This window comes from Citrus sinensis, chromosome 3 (assembly GCF_022201045.2).
Source record: "Citrus sinensis cultivar Valencia sweet orange chromosome 3, DVS_A1.0, whole genome shotgun sequence".
NCBI classification, from domain to species: Eukaryota; Viridiplantae; Streptophyta; class Magnoliopsida; order Sapindales; family Rutaceae; genus Citrus; species Citrus sinensis.
In genome coordinates this window covers 33,367,487-33,375,298 of record NC_068558.1, presented here as the reverse complement: position 1 = coordinate 33,375,298, position 7,812 = coordinate 33,367,487, and the positions used below count along the sequence as shown (strand labels likewise).

The 7,812-nt window shown below is 33.0% G+C and overlaps 1 non-coding gene across 1 annotated transcript; it reads right to left on the bottom strand.

Annotated features, from left to right (window-relative positions):
- Positions 1 to 7,705: 7,705 nt before the first annotated feature.
- On the bottom strand, positions 7,706 to 7,812 carry LOC127901648 (small nucleolar RNA R71). Its single transcript, XR_008053892.1, has one exon. It is a non-coding gene; the product is annotated as a small nucleolar RNA R71 (small nucleolar RNA).

Sequence of the window (7,812 nt, the reverse complement as noted above, 5' to 3'; positions counted from 1 at the left end):
CACATTTCTGAACTATTTGCCCTTGTAGCTTGAAATGGCAACCTATGCTTCGTTCTGACATTTTGTTTCCTCAATTCATGTGGATCAATCTATTCATTTGTGAACTATTTGTGATCGTTGCTTCAAATTGCAGCCTTTGCGTAATTTTGTTTTTGTCCATCATGCCAAAAAATTACTAGAGATTAACATTTTGTGGCAACAGCTAGCCAAAATATAGCACACATAGTTAACGGAGCTAAATTTCAAATTCCTATATCAAAGAATGTAGCATATACACAACAAATCATTAAAAAGATGTAATTATTAAAAGAGTTATATATTAGTTCGTTAAATATCTTATTAACTGAGTAAGACCACCAGTATAAATTCTCACAAACATACATGGCATTGTTATATTACTGTCATGTTATTATTGTTAATTTTCTAATTTTTTTAAACTTTTTCGTTATTTATATCTCATGCTAGTTTATATGATTGGATTTGAATCTGTATAAGCATATCCTCTAAGTTCCCTGTTATATGCTAGTTTTATGGGTTTTGTCTCTACTACTGACTCTTTCAGGGCATGGCGTGATGGATGCAATTTTATTGTATTGTTATTTTGGTCTTTTTAGCAAGAAAAAAAAAGGACGAAGAAGAAGAAAAATGAATAAAATTTTAATAATTTCTGCTAAAAGCATTCCATATTAATTAACCAATTACATCGCCGTCATAATTGTTGCTTGTAATGGATTAGAATAAAAAATGAATAAACTTTTAAGAAAAGAGCTTCCCCACCCCCGACCCCATACCATTACGTATTATAGACCTACTTGCTTGATATATGGCAAGGATGAGAGGGGGTTGGGGGGTTGCTTCCATGTGGCAAAATATCATTTGCGAGTTAGCTTACAAGTTAATCAGCCATAGCACAGCAAGCCATGTGAGCTCAATGATAGAAAGCAATTTTTATGTATTCTGAAAATGGTCGTGTAATGATAAAATAGAAAGTTTAATTGTTACAATAATATATGTTTTAGACATTGTTTTACTACAGCAAGAGACGTATTCTAAAATCCTCATGGTAATAAGGTATGTAAGACATTTTTATTTTGAATAGCACAATAACATAGAAATTACCTCAATTAATTTCAATTTCAATGATTGTTCGTTCGTTTTTACTATTTAACAGAAAATTGAGGAAATAATTATGTCATATTTTGTTGGGTTAGCTATGTTGCCACATCGCTCATTTTAATATATGATAGTTCTCATGTTCTCACAAGGATATAAAGGAATCAATATTAATATATAACGAGCCAATTCATGGGCACTGCCCACAGACATATTTAGAAGTACTTTTAGCACGAGTTAATGTCATCAATGTACACTGATTGCACAGACGAATGCTGCAATTATTTGTGCTTTAATTGATGTCCCGAGGGCTACATGCGTGGGTGCATTGCCAAGTTTTTGGTGTTGGAAATACGAGTTAATATTGTTTTTTTTGAATTTCAAAACCTGCCGAAACATCAATTTCAACATACAAAAGAACTCCATAAGTAGTCGCTGTTGACACTATTTACGTCACTATTCACAGATACTATTTACAGCACTGTTCATCCACCAGCAACTACAAAATTCATCAAGGCGTGCACGAAGTACTATCCTTTAGACCAGTTTCCGCTCCTCTAGGAAGATTTCCTGATGGAAAAAAGAAAACAAATAATGCGAATTGATCTTCAGGATTTAATCACGACACTGCTGCCATGTCGCTCATTTCGATATATATGAGGGTTCTCAATTCCCACAAGGATATAAGGGGGTGTTTGGTACACGTATTGTATTATGTTGTATTGCATTATTTTAATGCTGGTGTATTGTATTATGCTGTATTATATTAGCATTGTATTATAATAATATTGTACAATGTTTGGTACTACACTGTACTGTAATAATTTTTTAAATTAATTTAAATTAAATATTATATTATATTAATATATTTAAATTGTATTAATATTTATATTATTATTAATTTTAAATTAATATTATTCATATTTAAATATTTATTATTAGTCATAATAAATGTAAATTTATTAATAAATTAAAATGTAAAAATAAAAATAAAATGTAATATTATTGAACAATAAATTATTTATTTATATTAATAATTATAATGTAAAAAAATAAAAATATTAAATAATAATAATAATATATTATTATTATTATTATTATTATAAAATTAAAGTAAAAGCAAAAGTTAGCAAAAGTTGAAAAGTTGGAAACGAAAAGGAAAAAAAATTAAAATAAAACCAAAAGTTAACAAAAGCTGAAAAGTTTGGAAACGAAAAGGAAAAAAAAAAAAAAAAGAAACAGCAATGCGGCAGTTCGCCGCATTAGCCAGGCCCATTATACAAGGTTTCTATAGATTTTAGTTTACCAAACATGGGCTTGTATAAAGCTAATGCAATGAGGGGTAATAATACAGCAACCAAACATGCCCTAAAGGAATTAATATTAATATATAATGAGCTCAATTCATGGGTAATGGACACTGACGTGCTTAGAAGTACTTTTAGCACGAGTTAATGTCAGCAACGTACAATCATCACAAAGATAACGGCTGCAATTATTCGTGCTTTTATTGATGTACCGAGGGCTACATACATGGGCGCATTGCCAAGTTCCTGGGGCTCCCCTATTTAATGCAATTTTTGTTTAGTACGGATAGCAAGTGATTGGTCGAATATTGACTAGCACACACAATGGAATTCGAGAAATTGCAAGTATATTGTGAGGCTTATAGTTTACCATAAAATAATGGAGTTCTAAAGGAAAGTCTTTGTTTAATAGGCCTCTGACGATGTAAAAATATAAAGATTGAAAGATAAGAGAAACTAGATTTTTGAATAACAAAATTTTATTAGGAAAAGTCTGAATGAAGAAAATCAGTTTTTTTGGATCCTTTTATAATAATCTTAAATATTGCTAATTTATCGAAATTGGAAAATTTGAAATATTATTTTATAATAAAATTCTCTTAACTAAATAAGGAAACCAAAACAAAAAGTACCTAAATATGATATTTGAAAAAAGATAAAAATCTTGAAAGTAATAGAAAAAATAGGAAAATATTTTAAAATTGAAAAAAGACTAGGAAAGAAATGGAATTACTAGTTCAACAGCATCTTGTCACAAGTTTCGAAATGATATATTATACACAAAAAAAAGGACTATTGTATCCCAAGTTATGACCTCCAGAAAGGACCCTACTTATCCTACTCAACCGTCCTACCTCAATCAGAAACTGAACTGAGTAGTTCAATTCTTATACAATTTGTTGGGAAAGGGACTCACACAAGTAATCGCAAATTAAGCGAAAATAAAATTCTTTTCCTCTTTGTGTTATTAAAATAGGATGCGGACCACAAATAAATAGGCAGAAAAATAAACCAACAAAATCCAAAACAATAAATCAACCACAAGAGACAAATTTTTACGTGGAAAACCCAAGGCAAGAAAAACTATGGGGCTGTAGTCTGATATAATCTTCCACTATATTAATGGGATTACAACACAAATTCTTCTCTATATAATATTGGAGACTAACAACTTCGAGAATCTCAATATTCTTAGCCTACAGTAATAGCCTAATATTTGTCTCTCTAACAAGTGGGTATCTCAAATGATAGCTAACGAGAGGATAAAATAAAAATCAAGACCAGTAAGATTGTAGAGGGTGAACATATGCTCTGCAACCAAACACTCTTAAGTGTTTATAAGAAACATCTTTCCCTGTCTAGACTCTTTTAGGTACATCGCCATCTAATGGAGTTGAAGAAGAAATGTTAATCAAGTTAACTACAGTACGCATAGTCTCCACCCAGAAAGATATAGAAAGCTTTGCATCATAAAGCATACGTTTGACCCTCTCTTTAATCGTTCTATTCATCTTTTCTGCAACTTTTTGGTACAGTCTTCTCAAGTCTTATTCCATGGGATCTGCAATATTGCTCAAATGGTCCTTTGTATCCACCACCATTATTTGCCCTGACACATTTTAATTTTCTTCATGTCCCTCTCTCAACATAAGCATGGAAAAACTTAAACGTATCAAGCACCTGGTCTTTAAATTTCAAAGTAAAGGCCTACACTTTTCTATCAATAAAAGTCACAAAATAAAGTGCACCTCCTATTGATTTACTTTGCATCATACAAACATCAATGTGAATTTAATTAAGTATTTGTGACTTTTTAGATGGAGAAAAGATTTTAAAAGCTACTTCGTGTGCCTTTTCAGTTAAGCAATGAACACAGGTCTTGAGGGACATACCTGCGAAGCTGGGTATAAATCCTTTTTTGGCAGAGTTTCTAGCCCTTTCTCACCAATGTGAACAAGCATTTCGTGCCTTGTCTCAATGTCAGAATCTTTTACAGCACATTCATATCTTCTTTCTTAATCTTGGCTTCTATCACATAGAGAGTGTTTACTTTCCCCCCTTAGCTAACATTAGGGAGCCTTTGGTGAACTTCCATTTTCCTTCACCAAATTGGTTAGTATAACCATCATCATTAAGCTTACATATAGAGATCAAATTAAGGTGAATATCTAGTACATGTCTGACATCTTTAAGCAACAACTTACAACCAATGCTGGTTTCAAAGCAAATATCTTATATGCCCACAATCTTGTATGCTCTCTCATTTCCTATCCGAACATGGTCATAATCGCCATTAACATAGTTTGTGAAGTAGTCACGACGTGCAGTAACATGAAGCGAAGCACCCAAATCAATCACCCAATCACTGGTGTGGCAAGTGAGATTTACCGAGCACTCATCATAAACAATACACATATGGCCATCAACTATGGCTGCAATGTTGTCATTGTCATTTTTCTGAGCATCACCCTTTTCTTTCGCCTGTTCTCTTTTCCACAATCTACACTCCATTTTAACATGACCCATTTTTTTACAATGAAAGCACTTCATGTTTCTCCTCTGGGATTTAGATATTTCTCTACAGTTATCATTGTTCTGTTGGGCGGAATTTCTAGTTTGACTTCTCCCCCGTCTTTCTTGCTTTTTTGAAAGGAGTGCATCTAACTTAGAGAGAACTGCTTCAACACTTTTTTTTTTTTTAGATTCTTCATTTTGTAACCTCTTTGTAACTATACCCAAGGTTAATTTCCTGTTCAGCTCTGGTTTATTCACTGACACCACTAATGTCCCCCAATTATCAGGTAAAGAACTAAGTAATAACAATCCTTGTAACTCGTTATCTCAAATAATTTTCATAGCAGTTGTTGAGTGTTAGAAAATGTATATTTATAAAGGAGAAAAGCATCATTTTACGTTTCACGTCTTACTAATAACCCTTACTTTTATGTATTTAAACTTCTTGTAATTTAATTATGTGTGTTTTTATTTTAATTAAGTATTTTATGTATTTTAGGGGCATCATGATCATTTCACAATAAACGAGAGATCAGACGGCAAAACGGACATCACTTTTGAACTCAGGACGGTCGAAAAACTTAGGAGGAGCATAAAAGGAAAAATGGCACTGTTCACATGTACGGTACTATTCACGTGTACGGTACTGTCTACGTTACTGTTCACGACGCTGTTCACATAGACGGATCGATGACGTGGCATTGACCAATGATGTGGCATTAACTGATGAGGTGTCACGATCCTGTTGGACTAAAATTCTTAGGTATTGTTGACTGATGACGTGGCGCAATCCTGAGCGTCCAAATTGTTTTTAATCCGATGACCACGATTTACTCAATGTATCTATAAAAAGGGGGCCTTCCGCCCCTAATTTGATATCTCTTAATCCATTTTTGGACTCCATTTTCTGTAATTCTCTCTCCATCTTGTATTTTCTACGTATTTTAATAAATTCCCATTGTTAGAGTGCAATTTATGCACTAGTTTTGCATTGTTTACTCCCCTTAATATCGATGTTTTGCACTTAATAATAGTGATTTACTTGTGTTTTACTTTTGTAGGTGCAATTCTATTGATTGGTGATAAAATTGAGCTATAAGATGATGTTTAAGGATGATTGTTCTCTTGGAGAAATTATGAGCATCAGAAGAACTTTGTTAATAAGGCGTGGGCGCGTGCTGTCAATTGCGGACTTGTAGTTTTTAGTTTAACGTGTTTTGTATTTTTGGTTATTTTTGCAATTACGAATTTAATATTTCAGTTATTAGTATTTTATTTTAAATAAAATTCTAGAGGAGAAGAGAGAGAGAGTATTAAGAGAGGAATCTATTGTGAAAAAAATGGGGATTTTGGATTGGAGGAAAAGAAAGAAACCCTAGATCTAATTTTTCTCTTCTCTCTATGAAGAACTAAACTTATTTTTCTGGTTGAAGGATAATGATGCTTTGATTCATCACTACTGTGAGATCTTTCTTGTGCTTTAATTGTTTTATTGTTTTTTGGGTATTTGTTTATTCTCTGAATTAGTTTCATGATTATGTTTGTTAATTAGGTAATTGGCCACTATTTAATTATCAACTTAATCTATTGTCAATTAAAGGATTCATCGTATGAAGAATTTAATGTTTGTGACAAATAACATAGCAGTGAGTTGTGTTATGAGAATAAACAATCTAATTTAAATGAATCATCGTATGTGTTGATTAGGATTTGGGTCTCTCTAGTCTTTCAGGCTGTCAATTGATTAAATCCTATGATCGTATCTAGGGTTGTCTATTGATTAGGGAAATAGCCAACGGTCGTACCTTGGTTATCGACTAGTTAAGGAGAGATTGGCTATTAGAGGGTCTCAGTAGCTATAACCGGTCTATTCATAAGTAATAATAATCTATATTTGAATCAATGATCAGTAGTCGAATCAAGCTGAGTTAATTCCTTCAACCAGAGCTTTCTCCAATTTGAATTACAACTTTAATTTGCATTCTTATTATTTTAATTTGATTTGTATTATTGTCAACAATTCCCCCATTTTATGTTTTGCGTTTTAAAAGGATTTAAATAATTATCGATCTCTGTGGACACGACCCTGCTCAATCACTACACAATTTATTTAGAGTAGGAATTTATTTTTGTTGGATTCGACAACCATCAAATTTTGGCGCCGTTGCCGGGGATTGGTGTCATTTATTTAATCCTTTTTATGTTTTACTTGGTGTATGGTTCGTTCTTCTCGTACAGGTACACTTTCGTTTGATCCTAAAATTGAGAAGACAGCTCGCCAGCTGAGACAGCAGACGAAGCGAGCTAAGCAACGCTCCTCGTCGCCTTTGCTTTCTGAAACATATACAGTGCCTGATTTAGTTGAATCATCTAGTGATTCAGAAGAAAAAGTGATGGATAGACCTACACCTGTAGAAAGAACTCTTAGAGAGTTAGCTGAACCAGACTTGAATCAACAATCACTCTGCATTCAATATGTAGACTTTGAGGTAAATTTTGAATTAAAGTCTGGTCTTATTCATTTATTACCCAAGTTTCATGGTTTTGCAGGTGAAGATCCTCATAAACATCTTAAGGAGTTTCATGTTGTGTGTTCAAGTATGAGACCACAAGGCGTGACTAAAAAGCAGATTAAACTGCGTACTTTTCCGTTCTCTGTAGATGGGCTAGCTAAAGACCGGTTGTATTACTTGCCTCCTGGATCGATTACAACGTGGAATGATTTGAAGAAGCAGTTCCTCGAGAAGTACTTTCCTGCTTCAAGAGCTGCCAACATCAGAAAGGATATTTGTGGGATCAGACAACTTCCTGGGGAGACTTTGTATGAGTATTGAGAGCGATTCAAACAATTGTGTGCCAGATGTCCTCAGCATCAGAT